Consider the following 23,575-nt stretch of genomic DNA (forward strand, 5'->3'; position numbering starts at 1 on the left):
TTCATTCCTCACTTAAAATTTTAGAATATTGGCTGGGGGGACTTCCAGGGCAGAGCCAAGATGGTAGAGTAGAAGAAGCAACTGAGCTCCCCCCACATTCCCCTCCAAACAACTTTAAAATAAAGCCTCAGATTAAATCCTGAAGTGGCAGTGCCAACAAAGGTTAGAGTAAGACATCATTTTTCCAGCCTAAGAAAACTGAGGAGATTGGAAAGAAAGGACTGTGCACCAGTGTAGAGGCTGGCCCAAAGTCCATGTAGCAGCAACATGAGTGGTGGACCTTAGAGGCAACAATAACAGCTGCAGCAATGTTGGGAACCCTCAAACCAGAGATAGTAAGGAGATTGAACAAGTGGTCAAAGAGGGACTAGAGGGGACCTCTATGTTAGCACTGGGTGAAGGATAGCGCACTGTTTTACAATGGCATTGCCTATATCCCAATACCCGCTTCCAAGTTCATGGCTCCAGGTGGAGAGAAGGTCTTGCGTCCCAAGAGACCCACCCTAACATAAACTTCAAAGTCAAGAAACAGTCCGGGAAAATAAGCAAACGACAACAAAAGAAAATCAATCACAAAAAGTTGCTATGGTGACAGGGAAGATCAAGACATAAACTCAGAAGAGGACAACAATGTCAAAACAGCTACAAGTAAAAGTTTGAAAGGAAAAAAAATATGAATTAGATACAAGCCCCACGAGAATTCCTGAAAAAGCTAAAAATTACTTTTTTAAAAAATCAAATAATAATGATAGAGAAAAAATTTGGAAAATAAATGAGAACAATGTAAGAAAATATGAAAAGACAATTAATGGCTTGGCAAAAGAGGCATAAAAATACTGAAGAAAATAACACTTTAAAAAACAGAATTGGCCAAATAGTAAAAGATGTTGAAAATTTCATTGATGAAAATAACTCCTTAAAAAGTAGAATTGGCCAAATGAAGAAAGAGGGTACAAAAGTTCACTGAAGAAAATAGTTTCTTAAAAATTAGAATTGGGCAAGTAGAAATTAATGATTCCTTGAGACATCAAGAAACAATAAAGCAAAGTCAAAAGAATGAAAAAATAGAAGAAAATGTGAACTATCTCATAAAAACTGACTTGGAATATAAATTGAGGAGACATAAGTTAAGAATTATTGGACTACCTGAAAGCCATATAAAAAAATAGAGCCTATACATCATGTTTCAAAAAGTTATCAAGAAAAACTGCCCTGATATCTTATATCCAAAGGGCAAAATAGAAATTGAAAGAATCCACTGATTATCTCCTGAAAGAGATCCCAAAATGAAAACCCTCAAGAATATTATAGCCAAATTTCAGAACTCCAGATCAAAGAGAAAATACTTCACACAACCAGAAAGAAATAATTCAAATATCATGGAGCCACAGTTAGGATTACACAAGATTTAGCAGCTTCTATGTTAAAGGAGTGGAGGGTTGGGAATATATTGTTCTGGAAGGCAAAGGAGCTAGGATTACAACCAAGAATAATTACCAGTAAAACTGAGTATCATCCTTTAGGGGGGGAAAGACATTTAATAAAATAGAGGACTTCCAAGCTTCTTGATGAAAAGACCAGAGCTGACTAGAAAATCTGACTTTCAAATACGATACTCAAGAGAAGCATAAAAAGGTAAAACATGAAAGAGAAATCATAAGGGACTCAATAAGGTTAAACTATTTACATTTCTAAATGAAAAGATAATACATGTAACTTCCAAGAACTTTATTATTATTGGCGCAGTTAGAAAGATTCGACATAGACAGAGGACATAGGAATTAGTCAATTGGGATAGTCTAAAAAAAAAGAATGAATGAGAAAGAGAAAGGCACTAGGATAAGGAGGAAAGATGAGGAAGAATGGGGAAAATTTTCTCACATAAAAGAGGCATGCAAAGAAGAACTTTTACAAAGCTTTTACAGTGTAGGGGAAATGGTAGGTGGGGCTGACAATGCTTGAATCTCAGTCATTGAAATTGGCTCAAAGAGGGATATATTTATATTCACAGTCAATTGGGTATAGAAATCTATTTTAACCAACTGGGAGCAGGAGAGAAAAAGGACAAAAGAAAGGGAAGGGGTTATTAAAAGAGAGAGCAAATCAAGAGAGATAGTGATCAGAAGCAAAATAGACTTTTGTGGAGGGACAGGGCAAACAGAGACAGAGAAGGATAAAATAGATTAAAATAGGATGGATGAAAATGCATAGATAGTAATTACAACTGTGAATGGGATGAATTTACCCATAAAGCAAAAGCAAATAGCAAAATGCATTAGAAACCAGAATCCCACAATATGTCGTTTATAAGAAACATACTTGAAACAGAGAGACACACAGAGTCAAAATAAGGATCTGGAGCAATATCTATTATGCTTTAGCTGTTGTAAAAAAGGCAGGGATAGCAATTGTCATCTGAGACAAAGCAAAAGGAAAAATAGGTCTAGTTAAAAGAGATAATAAGTGAAACTACATCTTGTTTAAAGGCAACATAGACAATGAAGTAATATCAGTATTAAATATATGTGCACCAAACGGTACAGCATACAAATCCTTGAAAAGCTAACTGAATTACGGGGGGAAATAGTAAAACTACACTTGTGGGCAACCTTAAATTTCTCCTCTTAGTGTTAGAAAAATCTAAGCATAAAATGATAAGAAAACAGTTAAGAAAATGAATAGAATTTTAGAACATTTAGATGTGATAGACTTCTGGAGAAAATAGAATGGGAACAGAAAGGAGTAGATCTTTTTCAATTGTACATGATACCTTCACAAAAATTGACCATGTTTTAGGACATAAAAACTTCACAAACAAATGCAGAAATAATGCAATAAAAATCACATTCAATAAAAAACATGGAAGCATAAATAAAAAATTAATTGGAAACTAATTAGAGTAATCTAATCCTAAAGAATGAATGGGTCAAAGAACAAATTGTAGAAATGATAAATAATTTCATTAAAGAGAATGACAACAATGAGACAATGTACTAAAATTTATAGTATGTAGCCAAAGCAGTACTCAGGGGGAAATTTTTATATCTCTAAATGTTTACATCAATTAAATAGAGAAAGAATAGATCAATGAATAGGGCATGCAACTTAAAAAAAACAATCTAGAAAAAGAATGAATCAAAAATCCCCACTTAAACATCAAAATGAAAATCCTCCAATTGAAAGGAGAGTTTAATAAAGGTGAAAGTTAAAAAAATGAATTAATAAATAAAACTAGGAACTGGTTTTATGAAAAAAAAACCCAACAAAATAAATAAACCATTGGTTAATTTGATTAAAAAAAAGAAAGAAAAAACCAAAATTACTAGTTTCAAAATTGAAAAAAGTGAATGTGTCACCAATGAAGATGAAATTAAAGTTATTATTAGGATTCATTTTGCCCAATTTTGTGCCAGTGAAATCGATAATCTAAGTGAAATTGATGAATATTTACAAAAATATAAGTTGCCCAGATTAACAGAAGAGATAGAATATTTAAGTAACCTTATCTTAGAAAAAGGAGTTGAACAAATCATAAATGAGCTCCCTAATAAAAAATTCCCAGAACCATTTGGATTTTCAAGTGAATTACATCAAACATTTAAGGAACAATTAATTATAATATTATCTAAATTATTCAAAAATAAATAAAGAGTTCTACCAAATTTCTTTTATAACACAAATATAGTGCTGGTACCTAATACAGGAAGAGCAAAAACAGAGAAAGAAAACTATAAACCGATTTTCCTAATCAATATTGATGCAAAAATTTTGAAGAAAATATTAGAAAGGAGATTACAGCAATATATAAAAAAGATGACCAGATGAGATTTATACCAAGAATTCATGGCTGGTTCAAAATCAGGAAAAGTATAGACATAATTGACCATGTCAATAACAAAATAACAAAAATCATATGATTGTCTCAATAGATGTAGTAAAAGCTTTTGAGAAAATACAACATCCATTCCTATTAAAAATGCTAGAAAACATAGGAATCAATGACACCTTTTTTAAAATGATAAGTATTATACATCTAAAATCAAGAGCAAATATTGTCTCTAATGACGATAAGCTATAAGCCTTCCCAATAAGATCAAGGGTTAAGCAAAGATGTTGATTATTACCATTATTCAATATTATATTAGAAATGCTATTGATTAGAGATTAGTAGATTAATATAGATTAATTATTATTGATTAGAGAAATGCAAATGTAGACAACTCTGAGATACAACCTCATACCTTTCAGGTTGGTTGACATGACAGAAAAGGAAAATGACAAACACTGGAGGGATTGGGGAAAAACAGGTACACTAATGCATTGTTGATGGAGTTGTGAACTGGTCCAATCATTCTGGAGAACAATTTGGAACTATGCCCAAAGGGCTTTCTAACTGTGAATACCCATTGACTCATATGACAAGAAAAAGAAATCAAAGGACCAAAAAATAGGCAATCAGGAAATAAAATTACCACTCTTTGCACATGATAGGATGTCATATTTAAAGAAACATAGAGAATCAACTAAAGAATTATTTGAAACAATTCAAAAATTTAGCAAAGTTGTAGAATACAAAATAAACCCACATAAATCATTAGCATTTCTTCACATTATTAACAAAATCCATCAAGAAGAGATAGAAAGAGAAATTCTATTTAAAATACCTGCAGATGTTATAAAATACTTGGGAGTCTATCTGCCAAGACAAACCCAAGGACTATATGAACACAATTACAAAAAATAAAAATAAAAAAAAACCCTTTTCATACAAATAAAGACAAATCTAAACAATTGGAGAAATATTAATTGTGCATGGGCCAAGCCAATATAATAAAAATGACAATTCTACCTAAATTACATTATTTATTCAGTGACATGCCAATCAAACTACCAATGAACTATTTCAAAGAGCTAGGAAAATGATAATAAAATTCATTTGGAAGAACAAAAGGTAAAAAAATGTCAAGGGAATCAATGAAAACAATGTGAAGGAAGGTAGGCTAGGAGTAACAGGTTTCAAACTATACTACAAAGTGGTAATCATCAAAACAATCTGGTACTGGTTTAGAAATAGAGCAGTAGATTGGTGGAATAGAGAAAAAACATAATACACAGTAGTAAATGTCTATGATAATATAGTGTTTGATAAACTTAAAGATCCAATCTTTTGAAGCAAGAACTCAACATTTGACAAAAATTGCTGGGAAAATGAGACAGCAGTTTGGCAGAAACTAAGCATAGACCAATATCTTGCACCATATACTGAGACAGGGTAAACATAGGTACATGAGTTAGACATAAAAGATAATATTATAAACAAATTGTGGGAGCATGGTAAATTTTATCTGCCAAGTCTATGGAGAAGGGAAGAGTTTATGACCAAAGAGGAGATAGAAAGTTTTAGGGATAAAATGAATACTTTTGATAACATGAAATTAAAAAAAGTTTTGTATAAAAAAAATCAATGCAACCAAAACTAGAAGACTAGTAGGAAACTGGGAAAATTTTTACAATTTTCTCTCATAAAGACCTTATTTCTCAAAATATATGGAAAATTAAGTTAAATTTGTAAAAATAATTGCCATTCCCTAATTGATAAATGGTCAAAGAATGTGAACAAGTAGGTTTTTATAAATTCAACAATAGTCTTTTATTATTTTTCAATATTGTTAATCTCATATTTTTTTCATCCATCACCAAGTATTTATTAAGTACCTACTATATGCCAGGCACTGTACTTGGTGCTAGGGTTGTTTGTTTTTTTTAAAACAGCATTTATGTTTTTCCCAATTATATGTCAAGACAATTTTTAGCGTTCAATTTTATGAGATTTTTTAGTTTCAAATTTTTCTCCTTCCCTCCTTACCCTCTGCTCTTCCTAAAATGGCAGGCAATTTTATATAGGTTATGTGTGTACTAACATGTAAAATGTATTTCCATATTAGTTATAGTTGTAAAAGAAGAAACAGATCAAAAGAAAAAAAAACACAAAAATAAAGTAAAAAACTATGCTTCGATCTGCATTCAGAGTCCATTAGTTCTGTATCTGTATGTGGATAGCATTTTCCTTGGTGAGTCATTAGTACTTGTCCTGGATCATTGCATTGCTGAGAAGAGCTGGGTCATTCATAGTTGATCATCACACAATGCTGCTGATACCATGTACAATGTTTTCCTGGTTCTGCTCATTTCACTTTGTATCAGTTCATACAAATATTTCCAGGTTTTTCTGAAATCTGCCTGTTCATCATTTCTCATTGCACAATAGTATTCCATTACATTCATATACCGCAGCTTGTTCAGCCATTCCTAAATTGATGGGCATCCCCTCAATTTCTAATATTTTGCCACCACAAAAAGGGCTACTATAAATATTTTTGCACATGTAGGTCCTTTCCCCTTTTTTATGACTCTCTGGGATACAGACCAAGTAGTGGTATTGCTAGATCAAAGGGTATGCACAGTTTGGTTGCCCATGAAGAGGTAGTTTTAAGAAGATGAAATCAAAGCTATCAATAGTTACATGGAAGAAAATGCTCTAAATCACTATTGATTAGATAAATGCAAATTAAAACAACTCCGAGGCACACTAGTGCATTATTGATGGAGTTATGAAGTGGTCCCCCTATTCTAGGGGCAGCTAGCTAGCACAGTGGAGAGAGCAAGAGGCTTAGAATCAGGAAGATTCATCTTCACGAGTTCAAATATGAACTCAGACATTCACTAGCAATGCGACCCTGGGCAAGTCACTTATCTCTGCTTGCCTCAGCTCCTTATCTATAAAATTATGAAGGAAATAGCAAACCACTTTAGTATTTTTGCCAAGAAAACCCAAAATGGAGTCATGAGGAGTCAGACATGACTGAAACGACTAAATAACAACAGCAACCAATCAACTATTCTGGAGAACAATTTAGAACTATGCCCAAAGGGCTATAAAACCACACACACTCTTTCACCCCGCAGTATCTCTACTAGGTGTGTATCCCATAGAGATGAAAAAAAAAGTAAAATGACCTATATGTATAAATGCATTTATATTATATTTATATTTATATCTTTTTTGTTTGGTGGCAAAGAATTGGAAACTGAGGGGATGCCTCAGTTAGGGAATGGCTGAACAAGTCATGGTATATGATTATGATGGAATACTATTGTGCTATAAGAAATGATGCGCAGGAAGGTTTCAGGAAAACCTGAGAAAACTCATATGAACTAATGCAAAGTGAAGTGACCAGAATCAGGAGAACATTTTACACAGTAATAGCTATATTATAATGATGATCAAAGGTGAAAGACTTTGCTAAGGGCACCGAGGTGGTGCAATGGATAGAGTACCTTCCCTAGAGTCAGGAAGACCTTAGTTCAAATCCAGCCTCAGACACATGTTACTTACTAGTTATGTGACCCTGGTCAAGTAACTTAACCCTGATTGCCTTGCCAAAAAAAAAAAAAAAGACTTAGCTACTCTGCTCAAGACAATTCCAAAGGATCCATGATTTTAAAAAAAGCCACGTATCTCCAGATATAAACTCTGAGAACAGATTGAAGCATATTTTTTTACCTTCTTTATGTTTCCTATTTGTTTGTTTGTTTTTGCAACATGATTAATATGGAAAAATGTTTTGCATGACTTTGTATGTACAATTGATATATTATTTGCTTTCTCAATGGGTAGTATAGGGGCAGGAGAAAGAGAATTTGGGAATATTTTTTTAAAAAAATTAATGTTAATAAAAAATTAATTAATTAAGGAAAAAGCTTTTTCAAAGGTCATTAAAAAAGAATGTTGTCTGGGACACAAGAGGTTAAATCACTAACCTAGGGTCATGGAGCTAATATGAGTCAGAGGTAAGACTTGAACCCACGCCTTTTTTATTCCAAAACCAGACCTCTATCTACATGCTGCCTCTCACCCTATTAAATAAAGAGAGAAATTATAAATCTATTTTTTATCTGGTCAAGTTTTATTTTTTTTTCTCAGGCAGCTAGATGGTATAGTGGATAGAGCTTCAGATTTAGAGTCAGAAAGATCTGAATTCAATCTGGTCTGAGACACTTCCTAGCTGTGTGACCCTGGGCAAGTCAATTAAATCTCTGATTGCCTCAGTTCCCTCTTCTATAAAATAGGTCTAATAAGAGTATCTACCTCCAAGGGTTGCTGTGAGTATCAAACAAGATAATATTTGCAAAGCACTTAGCGCAGTGTCTGGCACGTAATAGATGCTATTTAAATGATTATCCTCTTTAACCTCTTCCTTTGTATGTAGTAAGTGATAGTGATACAAGAAGGCTCATTGCTATGGCATAGAATGAAAGAATCATGTTTATGGAAGCTTCTTTCCAAATATTTGTTGAATTGATTTAGAAGATACAACCAGAGTTCACCTTTCTATCTGAATATATTTTAAACTATTGTGTAATATATAATAAATGCATTAATAAAGTTTTCTTTGCTCTCTTTGGGAACATTCATTTGTTTGGAATTCCTCAGCTTATTTTGGACCAATTTATACTTATAATAACACTGCTTTTGCTTTTATTTCAGAAGTTGCCCAAGTCAGTGGCTTCAGGTCAATGTTTCTCAAACTTTGCAGTGGACCACCACCACCTATTATGGCGGACACAGGAGAATTTCTACTTCCCATCAAATGGGAAAAAATGCATTCAAGAAAACTTCATCGAAACGAATGGGGAGAATGGGATCACATTTGATTAGACACACATGAGGGGATGTCTGGATTTTGAGCATCTGTTGTAAGTTATTAATTCATGCCAGAAAAAGTTAGTCATTGAAATACTACAATCATTAATATTACATGAGCCCATCTGAGGGATTCTGGCCAACCACTTTGATCACTCTTCGGACCACACTTTGTGACCTTCTGTCTTAGGGCAGGGCTCGGGCTTGAGCTTGGGTTGGGTTAGTGGGATGGAGTGGAGAGAGGAAGGATGAGAATTATTGCCTTTATGACCAAAATCTATCTTAAACCTGATAATTCTCTCTGACCATCTTTAACTCTACATAAAGGAAAAGGGAATATGAAGAGGAGAGAAGAGAAAAAAGAGAAGACAGGTTAGGTAATAGAAGTAGAGGTAGGGCAGGGGAAACAATTTAATGAATTTATTAACCATTTAATTAATTAATTTATTATTCACTTAATTCCTTTATTAAGTTTATGTTCCCCTCAAGAACTATGATATAGCAAAGGGATGAGACATAACTAAGCAACAAACATTTATTAAAAGCCTCCTGTGTGCCGAGGATTAGTCTAAGTGTGGAAAAGCAAAGATGAAAGTGAAACAATTCTTGTCCTAGACTTGTAGAGGTATATTTAGAAATTGATTTTTATTGATAACTTTTGTTTTTGAATTGTTAATATTAACTTCTGAATCACTTTCCTGCACCCTCTCAGAGAGCTATCTTTGTGACAAAGGATTTTTTTAAAAAAGAGAAGAAAAAATTTCAACAAAATTGATCAACACATCAAAAAAGGAAAAAAAAAGTAAACACGCCTTATGCAATATTAGACATCTGTGGACTCTGACTTTAGGAAAGTCATGGCATCAGGCATCTTCTTGTATTTTTTATTTGGGGCCAAACTTATTATTTTTCATTAATATTGTTTATTTAGTGAATTTTTGTGCCTCTTCTTTTTGTGCAAATTCTGTTTTTTAAGGTGTTATTTTCTTCAGTATTTTTGTACCTTTTTTTAAACCAAGCTGTTAATTCTCTTTTCATAATTTTCTTGCATCACTCTCATTTCTTTTCTCATTTTTTCCTCTACCACTCTTACCTCTTTCCTTAAATTTTCCAGGAATCCTTGTTCACGTTGGATCCTATTAGCATTTTTCTTTGATGCTTTGCTTATAGATGTTTTCAATTGTTATCTTCTTCTGAGTTTATGTTTGTTCCATTAATCCACTTCCTTACCAGTACCAAATGGTTTTGATAGTTGCTGTTATATAATATAGTTTGAGGTTTGAACTTGCTATTTTCCCTTCATTCCTACTTTTTTCATTTTATATGCTATTCTTTTCTTCCTTCAAATGAATTTTGTTATTATTTTATCCAGCTCTATAAATTTAGTATCCCTTTGGTAGTTTGATTAATATCAGATTAAATCTATAAATTGACTTCAGTAGTATTGTCATTTTTATAATGTTGGCATGATTCAGACATACACACTGAATATTTCTCCAACTTTCTAATTTATTTCTTTAAGAAGAATCATAGGAATGTCTTTTTTATGTTGAACTAAATTGATCCCCAACTGTTTCATACATCTTGCAGTTATTTTGAATGAAATTTCCATTTGTATTATTTCCTCTTGGATTTGGTTGTTATTATATAGAAAAGCTATTGATTTTTATGAGGTTTATTTTGTGGCCTGCAACTTTGCCTAAGTTATTTATTATCTCAATTAGTTTCCTTGCTGATTTGCTAAGAGTTTCTAAATAAATTATCATGTCATCATCCAGTACAGTTAGTTTTATCATATTGATGTTTCTAAGTTTACAGAAATATATCAGATAATAAGGGAGAGAGGAACATCCTTTCTACCTGTTTTTACTTGGAAAGCTCTTAATTTATCCTTGTTGGATATGATGCTTGCTTTTAATTTCAGATAGATACTTTTCATGATATTAAAAATGGTGCTTTATCCTTACATTTTATAATAAATCAGTGTTTTATACTATCAAAGATTACTTCTGTATGTATTGAGATAACCATGTGTCTTTGGATAATTTTGTTTTTAATATATTGATTATTTTTGGTGTTGTTGAACCATTCTTGTATTTCTGATATACTTTCAAGTTGGACATGATGAATTTTTCTTTTTGATTAATTGCTACCATCTGTTTGACAAGATTTTATTTAGATTTTTGAAACAATATTCACTAATAATATTGTACATAGTTCATTTAGACTGCTTTGTGCTTCTTTGGATCAAGTATTAGATTACATTTACCTCACAGAAAGAGTTTCATAGAATGCTTCTTTTTCCATTGTTGAGAATAACGTGTACTGATAGGCATTATTTGTTTTTTAAAAGTTTGATTGGATTCTCCTGCAAATCTATTAGGCCCAGCATTTTTTCCTCTGTTAGTTCTCATAGAGTTAATTCTATTTCCTCTTCCAACATCTCATTATTTAAAATCTACTTGGTGTTCTCTTAGTTTGGGTTGTTCACATCTTTAAAGGCAATCCTCTATTTTGTGTTTTTAGTTTTGTTGGCATATAATTGTGAGTAGTAGTTTCTGATGTTTCTTCTTATTTCTTCTGCTTTTGTTGTTATTTTGCTTGTTAATTTTTAATTTTGTTGCTTGAATTTTTTGCCCTCTTCTTTTTAATCAGGTTGGCTAAAAGTTTACAAATTTTGGTAGGCTTTTCAAGAACCAGCTTTCAGTTTTTTTAATTAGTTCTACAGTTGTTTTTTGTTACCTTTTCAGGCTTATTTTGAGCTTAATTTTAAAATATTCACATTCAGTTTATTGATCATTTCTTTTTTATTTTGTTGGGGATGTATATGTGTATATGTGTGTATGTATGTACATACATATATATGCATATGCATATATATATACATACATATTCCTTTGAAGACTACTTTAGATGCATCATTTACATTTTGGTATATTGTCTTATCATTATTCTTTCAGATAACTATTTATCGTGTTTATGATTTATTGTCTGATGTACTTTTTATTTAGGATTTCACTATTAGGTCTCCATTTTGGTCTGTATCTTTGGTTTATGCTCCCTGAATTGATTACTACTTTTACTGTGTTATGGTCAATAAATGATGTATTTGATATTTCTTCCTTCTTACATTTATTTATGATTTCTCTGTGCTCTAATATGTGGTCTTTTTTTTGTAAAAGTGCTATATGATACTTTTTTATCCATGTTTTCTTTATAAATTACTCAATTCAATATTTTCCCTTTTGTTTATCTGTTATATTTGTCCAACTCTGAGAGAGAGAAATTAAAATATCCTACTATTATGTATAGTTGTATCTGTATATTTGCATTTCTGTAAAATATCTGTATATTTTTGTAATTCAGTTACTTTTTCCATTGTAAGTTTATACTGTATAAGTCTGATATTAAGATTGGTTATTGTCTATGGTTTCTTTCAACATAATGTGATTTCCTTGATTATTTCTGTTTATATTGTGAATTTTAATTTTTGTATTTCTGGTAACATGATTGTAAATCCTGCTTTTCTGGATTTACCTGATGCATAATAAATTTTTTTCTAGTCTTTCATTGTTTTTCTATGTATATCTTTGTTATTAGATGTGGTTCTTGAAAGCAACAGATTTATGGGTTTGGTTTTCTTTTCTAATCTGACATCCTCTTTCGTTTTATTGGATTACTTAATCCACTCCAATTTAAAGTTATGAGAATTAGGATTACGTGTTCTAATTTTTTTTTATTTGTTTCTCTTCCTCTATTAAGTTAGTACTTTGTCTTTGTGATTAGTTTTGTTTAATACACTTGTGATACTATTCCTTCAGGCTCTTTTCTCTTTTGATCCCATCCCATTTGTCAATCTTTTCCTTAGTTTTGGAGTTTGTTAACTTAGTGATTTCTTTTATTCATTTATCTAACTCTTTCTTCTCTTTCACCCTCTTCTATTCTTTCAGTTAAATGGTTAGTCAAAATTGACACCCTTTTCCTTTCCGAATTCTTTTGTTAGTTTTTTTATCTGTGTCTTTTCTGAAACAAATTTCCTTCTCTTGTTCTCTTCAATTCCCCCCTTTTTGCTCTAGTTTGAACTTTAATTCTTTTGATCCATGGTCTATATATTTATTTAATTTTTTCTTTAATCTCTTTGCATTCCTCATGTAATTAACCTTTTGAAGTACCAAATTTGAGCTCTCTCTTAATTAATTTCTACATTCTTGTCTTTGTAGATCTTGCATCATCCCCCACCCCCATGCATTTTTCTGATGTTTCTCACTTTTACTAGCATGAATTCATGAATGAAGAAATAAGGATACAAATATTTCCACATGGTAGCAATTACCCTGTTACATATTGGAGAGTCCAATTCCACTCTATGCCCTTCCCATAATCATCCTCCTTCTCATTTCCCATGCAATTTCCTTTCTGGCTCTATGTTTTTACACCCTTACAGGTACCAGTTGACCCCCAGGAGTTCTGATTTCCCGTCTCCTGAGGCAGGATGATATCCAGGGAGATGCAACACTCTTTTAACAGAACTGTGGGCCAGCTCTGTGCAAATTAGACCCACTGTATGATCCTCTATTTCTCTATTTCCCTGTCCCTGTCTCTCCTATTCTCCTCAAATACATAAGACAATGTAATATAACACAATATAGTCATGTGATATGATACATGCTCTGATATGATAAGGTATGATATAATATCACATTGCATCATAAAACAACACAGCATAACATAACAACATAACATAACAATATAGAGAATACATGTGATATATCCTAATCAGGAGTACATATTTATTTATATTTATATGCATATACTTACATATATTTGGCAAGTAGTTGGCATAGTGGATAGAGTGCTGCATTTAGAGGCATGAATATATGAGTTAAAATGTAGCATTAGACACTTACTAGCCCTATGACCCTGGGCAAATTACTTAACTGCTATCTGCCTCAGTTTCCTCATCTGCAAAATGGGCATAATAATAGCACTTACCTTCCAGAGTTGTTATGAGGATAGACTGAGAAGATATTTGTAAAGTGCTTTCAAAATCTTAAAGTGCTTTCAAAATTCCAGGTGTATATGTATGTATATGTGTAAATGTATTTGTATGTGTAAGTGTATTTGGATATGTATGTATACATGTTTACAGGATACGTCTTTTTCGATTACATCTTGAATGTTTTTGCTTTTTGGAATATAATATTCCTTTTACTTCTGTGGTTTTTAGTGGGTACAAAATGGTCTTGTGTTATTAGAATTTTGTTTCTTGAGTTGATTTGCGGATTCTTTTAATTGGTGCTTTGTATTTTTGTTTGTTTGTTTGTTTGTTTTTAGGCAATTGGGGTTAAGTGACCCGCCCAGGGTCACACAGCTAGTAAATGTCAAGTGTTTGGTCTGAGGTCAGATTTGAACTCAGGTCCTCCTGATTTCAGGGTCAGTGCTCTATCCACTGTACCACCTAGCTGCCCCTGATTGGTGCTTTGTGTTCCAGTTTTGGAGTTCATGTCAATTTTCTTATATTATTTCCTTAGTTATAGTATTCTTGTTTTTTTATTTATTGTGTTCTCAGAAATCTCTGATGCTTAATTTGTCCCTGCTCATATTTTCTTCAGGATTAATGAATGTTTCTTGTTTAGAGATCAAGTATCTTTTTAGCCTTGTTATCTTTTTCACTCTTGCCTTCCATATTATCCTTCACTTCAGCATGTTTGTATTCTAAAACTGTTCTTTTTTACTTCTTTGGAGGGACTCCTTATCACATATTTAAATTTTAATATTCTCCTAATTATTTTTGTTGTGCAGCCATAATTTCTGAATTTGTTCCCTGGTAATTTCTATGCTCTCTTGGAATTTAATATGGTTCTGTATTTCATCAGGGATTGGTTTAATTTCCTTTTTCTTACAATATTTATTTAGAAAAGTTTGTAATCTTTTTGATGTCTTAGTACCAATCCTTCAAATTTTAATATTCTTTATGTTAATTTATCTATCTTGTGTTCCAGATTTTTTTTTATTTTCCTCTTGAAATTTTTTGTGATTTTAAACATTTTGTCCTTGCATTTTTCCTTTAACTTACTTTCTCTCCCCTCACTTTTTAATGCTGGGAATACCTCTTAGGATGGACTGCAAATCTGCCTTAGTCCCTTTGTATATTAGGAATTTTACTTTTTAATTCACTAGTTTTCAGCTCTAAGTAGTTTTGAAGGCAAGAGATTGGCTTTTGCTGGATTTCTGTCTCCTTTCTTCAAGTCCACTGTAACTCTGCAGGTGACTTCTATCTCAGCCAAGTGTGTTTTTGTTGCTGCTATTCTCTGACTTTGCCATCCTAGTTTTGTCTGTTGTTTTGTTCTCTGACTTGGATTAATCAGCATCTGTTGCTTTTTGCAGGGCTAGAAGTGGATAGAGAGGGTATTCTGGGGAAAATATCTGCAATCTCATTGAGGTTCTTAAATCTAAGGCCTCCCTGAGGCATAAGGAATCCCAATTTTCTTCTCTTTGATTCTCTCCCTCCAGCTGGGCAACCAATATTTACAGCATGCTGCAATGAGGAGGAATGTATAGGTAGAATCTCTGAAGAAGAAGGAATCCCTGTGTGAATCCCAAAATACAAGTTTATGGACCAGTGTATTTGCCCTGCTAATGTATGAAGGTTAGTGGAAGATAGATGCTGAACGGGAGCCTTAAGGATTACAGTTCCCTAGTGTTAATGGATAAGACTGTTACCTTGTTGGGCCTCTTGCTTTCTTATCTTGTGAATTCAACCATAATTGCTTTACCTCTGGTGTATAATTATTTTTTCCCCTTAGTTACTGAGGCCTGGAAAAAGTCTAATCCCCTATCTTGTGTGTCCCATGAACCAGAATCAGATATTTAATTCTTGTATTTTTTATTATAGGTCTTTGCTAGTACTTTTAATGGAAAAGTAAAACTGAGTGCTAAAGACCAACAATTTTACATGTGATTACAAGTCAACTTTATCCTATTTTCTCAAAAAAGTATTTCTGTTATGCAAACTGTATTTGAGACACCTTTACATGCTTTTAAAAGAAAATAAATACTACCACTCATTCAATAGATGTGCCAATTAAGAAAATGACATAATGGAAAATTATATTCCATCTTTTAATTTGAACTGTTATATTCAAAATAAATAAAACTCTTCTTAAGACAATTTCACTTAATGGGACTATGCTTATATTAATATGCTCTAAAATTTAGATTAAGGCAGTGCCAATCTTAGAGAGTGGCATAAGAGGGGAGAAAAACCTTTATTAAGAACCTCCTGAGGGCAGCTAGGTGGCATAGTGGATAGAGCACTGGTCCTGGAGTCAGGTGGACCTGAGTTCAAGGCTGGCTTCAAACACTTACTGGGTGTGTGATTCTGGGCAAGTCACTTAATCCTGATTGCCTCAAAAAACAACCCCCCCCCAAAAAAAAACCCTTCTATATACCAGGCACTTTGATACTTTCTAAATATCATTGCATTTGATCCAAAGGGATAAAGGACCAGTTTCTGAGTCATGGTGGAGTAGATTCAGGTTCTACTTTTGACAGATACTTGCTGTGCAACTTTGGGCAAAAAACAATCTCTGATTTCTCTAAATAACATTCTAAAACTCTACTTTATAGAAAACTACAGGCTCATACTTGAAAAAAAAGTTTGTTTTGATATCAACAATTTATTTACTTCTGATGGCCAAAACTTTTTTCTTTCCCTTTATGAACTTTTTAAATATGAATAATTCAATACATGAAGAGAACAGAAAACAGAAAAATAAGATTGTATATGAAACTGGGTACCTATTATGTGCAGGTTGGTTTTCTTAAAGTCTATATTAAATATAATATGATAATTACAAAACTGCCCAGCTTATCAGTGTTCCCTTATAAACTCTTTTTTTCTCTTCTATGCATTAAAACTTATTTTTCATTGATGATCTCCTTTCTTCTTTTCTGCATTATTATCACTAGTCATGAATGTCCCCCACTCTACAGTAATAAGCTCTCCCTTGTAATAAGTAAGTAGAGTCACACAATGAAAATCTATATATTGTCTATGTTTAAAAATCATGTCTCATTATGCACATTTTATAAGCAATTAAAAATCATTTATAAAAAACCTGACCATTTTACTTGGTTCCATTCATTACAGTGTACTAATTTGGACTTTGATTAATGTTTCTGGTTATAAGGACAAAGGCCCCCGAAATGTCAGTGAAACAAAGAGATGCCAAAGTCCACTGAAGAAAATGAATGAATTAGGTGGTGTGAAATAATAGTTCCTTCTAATCTGGCACCCGATTGATACTCTTTAATAGAATAAAACACACACACATTCACACTCACACTCAAATTGAATGATAGTTCAGTCTCTTGTCTATGCCAAGATTTTTTTTTTTTTAAGTCTTGGAAGTGAGTGTTGGGAGTGCCCGGATGTGTCTCTAACAGCAGGCTCCAGAGTCTCTCACAGACACTTTTCTAAGGTTTCCTGGTATTTTTTTTACACCAACTTCTCTCCTCCTCCCCCTCTTTTGAAAATCCTGAGGAAATGGGCTCTGCACAGCTCTTGTCCTAGCTTCAAGCGTATAGGCAGCAGCTTTACTTGCCACTAGAAACTTCTATGAATGAAATACTCTTTCAGACTATGGTACTTCTATTGTCCTGATTTCCAGTGTCTGCAACTCCTATCTTCCCAGCCACTAAATAAGTCTGTTTACACCCTAACCCTAAACCATCAAAACTATAATGCCTTTATGCTGTAAAATAGCAAATATGTGTGGAAAGGGAAAGGGGTAGAGTAAGGTCTCTCTATACTGCTATGACACCCACAAGCTATCATTTCATGAATTGGATTAGGATATTCATAAAGTTTGGCTCACTGAACTACAGCATAGCAATGAATTTAAATGGAACCTTGATTAAAATAATACTGTACTTTGTGGAAAAGAGATGGAAGAGGCGAGGGATGGCCAAGTTGGTAGAACCCAGCTGGATTCTCCCAACATTCTCTTCCAAACAACTTTAAAATAATGTCTCGAATCAAATTTTGAAGTAGCAGAGTCAACAAAAAGTCAAAAGGAGATGTTTTTTCCAGCCTAAAACAACTTAGGAGATCTTCAGGAGAGTTCTGTAACACCAGGATGGACATAGATCCAGAGCACAGCAGGAGTATCATTGGTGGGCCTTGGAGACAGCCTCAGTAGCAGCAACAATAGCAGCACACATATTCATCTTTCAGAGGCATAGTAGATAGAGAACTGACATCAAATCCAGGAAGATCTGGGTTCAGATCCTGCATCTCAATACACAATGAATGTGTAGCCCTGGGCAAATTCACTTATGTCCTCTAAGAAGCTCTTTAAGACTTCAAGTTGTACAGAAAATGCTGACCTGAGTTGGCATTGAGAGTTCCTTTTATTAATGGAACCACAGGTCCATCTAGTACCTCTTCTTATGTACCTCACAGATAGTGTGTATTCCATTCTTCTGGTTACAGTTTTTTTTTTCATGGTTTATCCAACAAACAAACAGAAAGAATAATAAAGAGAGGGGAAATGAGTACAACATTGAATGAGAATTATTCTATGGAGAAAAATAAACCCTTACTCCAAAAATGAAAAAGAGAATTTTTCAGATTCCTCTGAGATCATGCAACAAGAAGAATATTTTCAAAAGAAAAACAACATGATTAAGAAAAGGAATTTGGACTGAAATTAGGCTTAAAATCATAGCTTTCAAAAATGAGTTAATGAAAGCGAAACAATAAGATAGAGAACTTAAAACACATGATAGAGTTTCTCATCAAAATAGATGAGGTTCTGGAAAAAAAAGAATGACAGATTGGGAACTCAAAATAGCAAAGCAGAAGAAAATTTGGAAGAAGAGAATAAAAGACAACTTCAAAAGAACATATAAATTCTATACAAGCCAAAGTGATGATCATGAAGACAGGATTTTCAGAGATAACTTAAGGATCATATGTTTCCAAGAAGATCTAGAACATTTGAAATGCTACAAGAAATGATGCATGAAAACTGCCCAGAACATTTGGATATATATGACAACGTATTGGTTGATGAAATTGATAGATTGTTGACAGTAAAAATCCCACACTTGACATTGTAAGTGATTAAATACCACAATTTTAACTGTAAAAAACAAATTTTGCAGACATTCAGGAAAAAGGTCTTTGAGGACTTATAGCCTGAATGGAAAGCAGACCTCAGCTCCCAAATACTTTTTCCAACAAAACCCTGAAGTTCTTGTCAGATTGAATAATAGTTAACAAATCCAGTAAGAAGGTGCAGTAAGTAACTTCCTCCATTCCCGAATCACACAGAAAGTCAGCCAGAAACCCAAAGGCAATAAAAGAGATTTCCCTCCCTGACACCAACTAAGCCAGAGAGCCTAGAGTGAAACATGTTTACACACCTCTTGTCAGAGGGGTTAAGGATACAAGGTGCAGAAACATACATTTTTAGATATGAACACTTTGAAGATTTATTTTGCTTAACTATGCTTATCTATTTCAAGGAATTCTTCCCCTTCTTTCTCCCAGGTCTTAACTGTGGGAGAGGGATCAAAGGAAGGGGATTAGAAATAGTAATGTCAAAAAAAAAATGAGAGGCCCATTAATAATTTTTTTAAAGGTACAGAAGAGAACAGAAAAAAGAACACTGACATTTTGGTGACAAAGAATTTATTACATATGTTTTAAAAAAAGAAAGTGGCATAGAATATATATTCACTATTTCATATTAATCTCCTTTTTGCATTCTTCTATGGATGTAGAGATTCTCTTTTTGGGGGTGATTTATGTTCAGAATATTTTTTAATGCATTCTAGTATGAAGGAAGTGTCAATTCAAATAACTCAGGATTATTTTCTAGCCATGAAAAGTATGAAATAAAATAATGGAATAGGATATCCCCAAAAGCAAAGGATCTCAAATTGCAACCCAAAATAAAAATTTAAAAATCCTATAAAACAGTGCCTAATTATCAATGAAAAAAAGGTAAGCCAAAGAGCAACATTTGTGACATCCATGCAAAAAACAACAAAAAGGAAAAATGAAAGAGAAGTTTGCAAATTATTCCCATCAATATGAAAGAAATGTAAATGTATAGTGGGATTTGGACTGGAGTGCTTTTCATGGAGCTAGTCATATACACTGGCCCTTACCAGAGAGATGCATAGTATGTAGAAACTGTGCTTCATTAGCCCACTCTCTCCTAAGACCCATGTGGGATAGAAAGGAGTATGGCCCTACAGTATTGAGGAGAAATGTTTGTTCTTTTGTTATAGCCATATATCTTCAAAATAAATACTCATTTATAAAAGTTAAGTTATACTCAGTGGTTAAATGGAACTGAATTGCTATCCACCATTACCTAATAGTGAGAAGAATATAACTAGGGCCTTGAATTAATGGCAGGAATCACTCCCCAAAACTTCTCCAGGTGTCCCCATAAACATACTCTTCATTGATCCTTTGGTCCCCAAGTGTCACTTGGGAATCAGGCGACCTCTTTTTGAACTTCCAGAAATGGGAAGGGGGCTTTCTCATTCCTCCTTCAATAGAAGACCAGGAATATATTCAATAAAAGGGAGGATGGAACCTTTTTATAACTATTATATACCCTACATGGTAGGTGTTTTTCCCTGCCTTGCTATTTGTCTTTGAAACAACCCTGTAGTCTAAGGGACTACCAGATCCAAAAGGAACTTATATACTCTATGTACTCTGATATATCTTACTCTACTCTCTTCCCCATCAGCTAAATATCTGCTGTCCCCATCAAATCAACTGGGTGTATTTGATACATTTGTCTATATTTGCAATTTTTGGTAGTTCTTTGGGAAGGCTCAAGTATTTTCCTTTTGAGTGCCTCAACAGTGTCTTGCACTTAACAAAGCCCATGTGGCTTAGTTCTTAATGGCCTCCCAAGTTCCATGCCAAAAATCCCAGCAGTTCTTTTATCATGGTTCTTAGACAGTCCCCAAATGGAGTCTTTTAATAGTATCCAGAACTGGTGGACCTGGAGAATATACACTCGCACACTTAAGGCTATATAATTTTAACAAACAAATAACATTTTATGAAGTTTTCAGAAGAGGCATTAGAAAGGGAAAGTTTGAAGATCAGAGACTGAGGACTGAGCTTGGTAAACAAATCATAGAAAATAATAACAAAATCCCTTAAAGAAAACTATGATACAATGTACCGAAAGTTTTAGGATGTAGCTAAAACCGTCAAGGGGATAATTTATATTTGTAAATTCTTTCACCAACAAAAGAAAGAGCAAATCAATGAATTGCAAATTTAACTAAAATTAGAAAAGCAAAAATTAAAAACTCCCACCAGAAGAATAGAAGTTTTGAATATCCAAAAAGAGATAAAAGTTGAAATAAATAACATTGACTTGACTATTAAAACCACTAGCTTGTACTTCGAAGTGGTCAGAGGAAAAAAAATGTACAAAAAAGTTTATAGTGGATTTTTTTTGTATTAAATATCTAAAAACTAAAGAGGGGTCTGTCAATTTTCAATGGATGAACAATGGTATGGAAAGACAATGAAATACTTCTGAGCCATAAGAAACAACAAATCAGATGAATTAGGAGAAATGCCTCCCCCATCCAAATTATATATAATGGAAATTTTTGATTTTATGTTCCATTCTCTTTTTCTGTTCTTTCCGTAGAGAAAAGTTTGTGTTTATTGATGTTTGTCAAGTACATAATAATAAAAGAGAAAGATTTTTTAAAAAATAAATTATACAACACATTTTCAAAATGAACATAAAACATAATTACTGGCCATCATGTCCCTGGCACATGAAGCTTGGCAATAGGTGAGAAATTTTCTTTCCTATGGCTTCTGTCTATAGCATAGACAGATATAGACTTTATACTTAGGTGTATGTGACCCAAAGGCAACCAGCCAGTTCAGCATAAAATTTAGTTGAACAGATTGTCTTCTGTAAGTCAGAGCAAACAACTGAGAGACTTGAATAGTCATACATAAATCCAATCAACCCAACTTGAGCAATTTTTTCCTCTCATTGAACTAAAAACTTGTTTTATTGTCCTGTAAATCGATCTTCTGGGCTTTTCCAGGAGGCCCATTCTTTGAGCCTCTTATGATTGCTAACACCACTCACAAAAGGGGTTTTCTCTTAACTGGTGACTGCCTTTCACTTTCCAACTTATCCAACAACAGCTGTTTATATTTTATTGTTATAAAAGTAAATGCTTCAAATAATGACGTAACAATCATGCCTTGAGGAAAGTATTAGAGTCATGAAAGGCTGCAATCTTAGAAGCTGTCACTTGAATGAGTATAGCGGACCCTGGAATAACTTCAAGAGTAAAAAGCATGTGTGATCATTGGCTTTGTGTCATTCTGGTGCCCCTTTGGAGGAGGTTGAGGGAGGGAAAGGAGAAGAGGAAAGGGATCATGAAAAGAAGGCAGTGAATTTATTTGAGAAAATCCTTAAACACCAGTCACCTTGCTGTTTGTTGTCTAAGGCCAGCAATCTCTAAGTAGGGGCTTGTCTGGGGGCTCATGGAACTTCTAGGAGAAACATCAGCATGAGTCCTGAAGGGGTGGACCGGGTCATTTCAAAGTCTAGTGCACCATCAAGCTCCTTAAACCCCAAGTCTTTGATTTATTATGGCAACTTTGAGAGGACAATCCTGTATGTTTTCATTATGGCTAAATGCTGCACAGGATAGCCATCAACAGAAAATAATACCTTTGTTCCAAGGCAATGTTTTATTGCTAAGGCATAGAATTTCCTATTGTAATTTATAATTGAAATGATTTTTCAGAATTTGAGAATTTGGAGGGACTTTAGAGATCATCTTTTCCTACTGCTGCTGCAAAATGAGATTAGACCCGGAGATTTCAGATTTAAAGGCTAGTGACTCATCTTTGCTATTCAATAGATTTAATATATATTATATAATACTCAGTAATAAAAGGTACAATACCAACTTAAATAATAAAATATTAATGCTATATTAGTATACTGTAATTACTATTATATTGATATAAAATATAAAACCAAATAATACAATAAAACAAATTATACAAAAATATATTTTGGATTGGTACTTTGACTTTTTAAAGAGCTATTCAGATGTGTTCTGTGGAATTCTTGGATTATGATCATTTACTTAGACTTTTTTTTGGTCTGGAATCATGTTTATTTAAAATTCTGTGTGGTAACTAACAAATTGAGGCAACTGAAATATTTTCAATGCAAATAATATTGAATTTTTATTTGGACTTAATTACCCTGGTTAATTCTGAATTATCCTGGAAATTTACCACTTATTTTCTACCGCACTTCAACCATGAAGATATGACACAGTATTGGGGACCCAGGTCCTGATAGAAAAACAAAGCCTATGAGAGGAATGCTAGAGTCAGAACCATGGCTAGCACTGCATGCTGAGGCCTGCCAGCATAAAACCCTTGGGACAAATGGTAGGAAGCATACCCTTAGCTATCCATGGCTGTGGAGGCAGTTGGGGGATAGGGATATAGGGAGGGACAGAGAGGATTTCACCTGGGATATGGCTGCCTAAGGAGAAAGCATCTGGTAGTTCCCAGTTGTAACTGCTTATCCTCGCTAACTAGGTGTCAAGCACAATTGTCTCTAAGTTGCTGAAGAATTGTAAGTGCTGCTAGTGGCCTTTACATTTGGGGATCCTGAAGCAAAGCTTACATTCAGGAATACTGTGAGTACATGCTCACTCATTTGTTTTTGTTGATATTTCTGAATAATATGCTAGATCTGTGGATGGTCTAAGAGTAGTGTGTGTGTGTGTGTGTGTGTGTGTGTGTGTGTGTGTGTGTGTGTG

The 23,575-nt window shown here is 33.4% G+C and overlaps 1 protein-coding gene across 2 annotated transcripts in view; it reads right to left on the reverse strand.

The window, feature by feature from the left end:
* The window catches only part of PTPRB (protein tyrosine phosphatase, receptor type B), a 154,813-nt gene that overhangs the window by 117,031 nt on the left and 14,207 nt on the right, over positions 1-23,575 (reverse strand). The window lies entirely within an intron of this gene.

This window comes from Vombatus ursinus, unplaced genomic scaffold (assembly GCF_900497805.2).
Source record: "Vombatus ursinus unplaced genomic scaffold, bare-nosed wombat genome assembly UNPS02003292.1, whole genome shotgun sequence".
In the NCBI taxonomy this organism is placed as follows: domain Eukaryota; kingdom Metazoa; phylum Chordata; class Mammalia; order Diprotodontia; family Vombatidae; genus Vombatus; species Vombatus ursinus.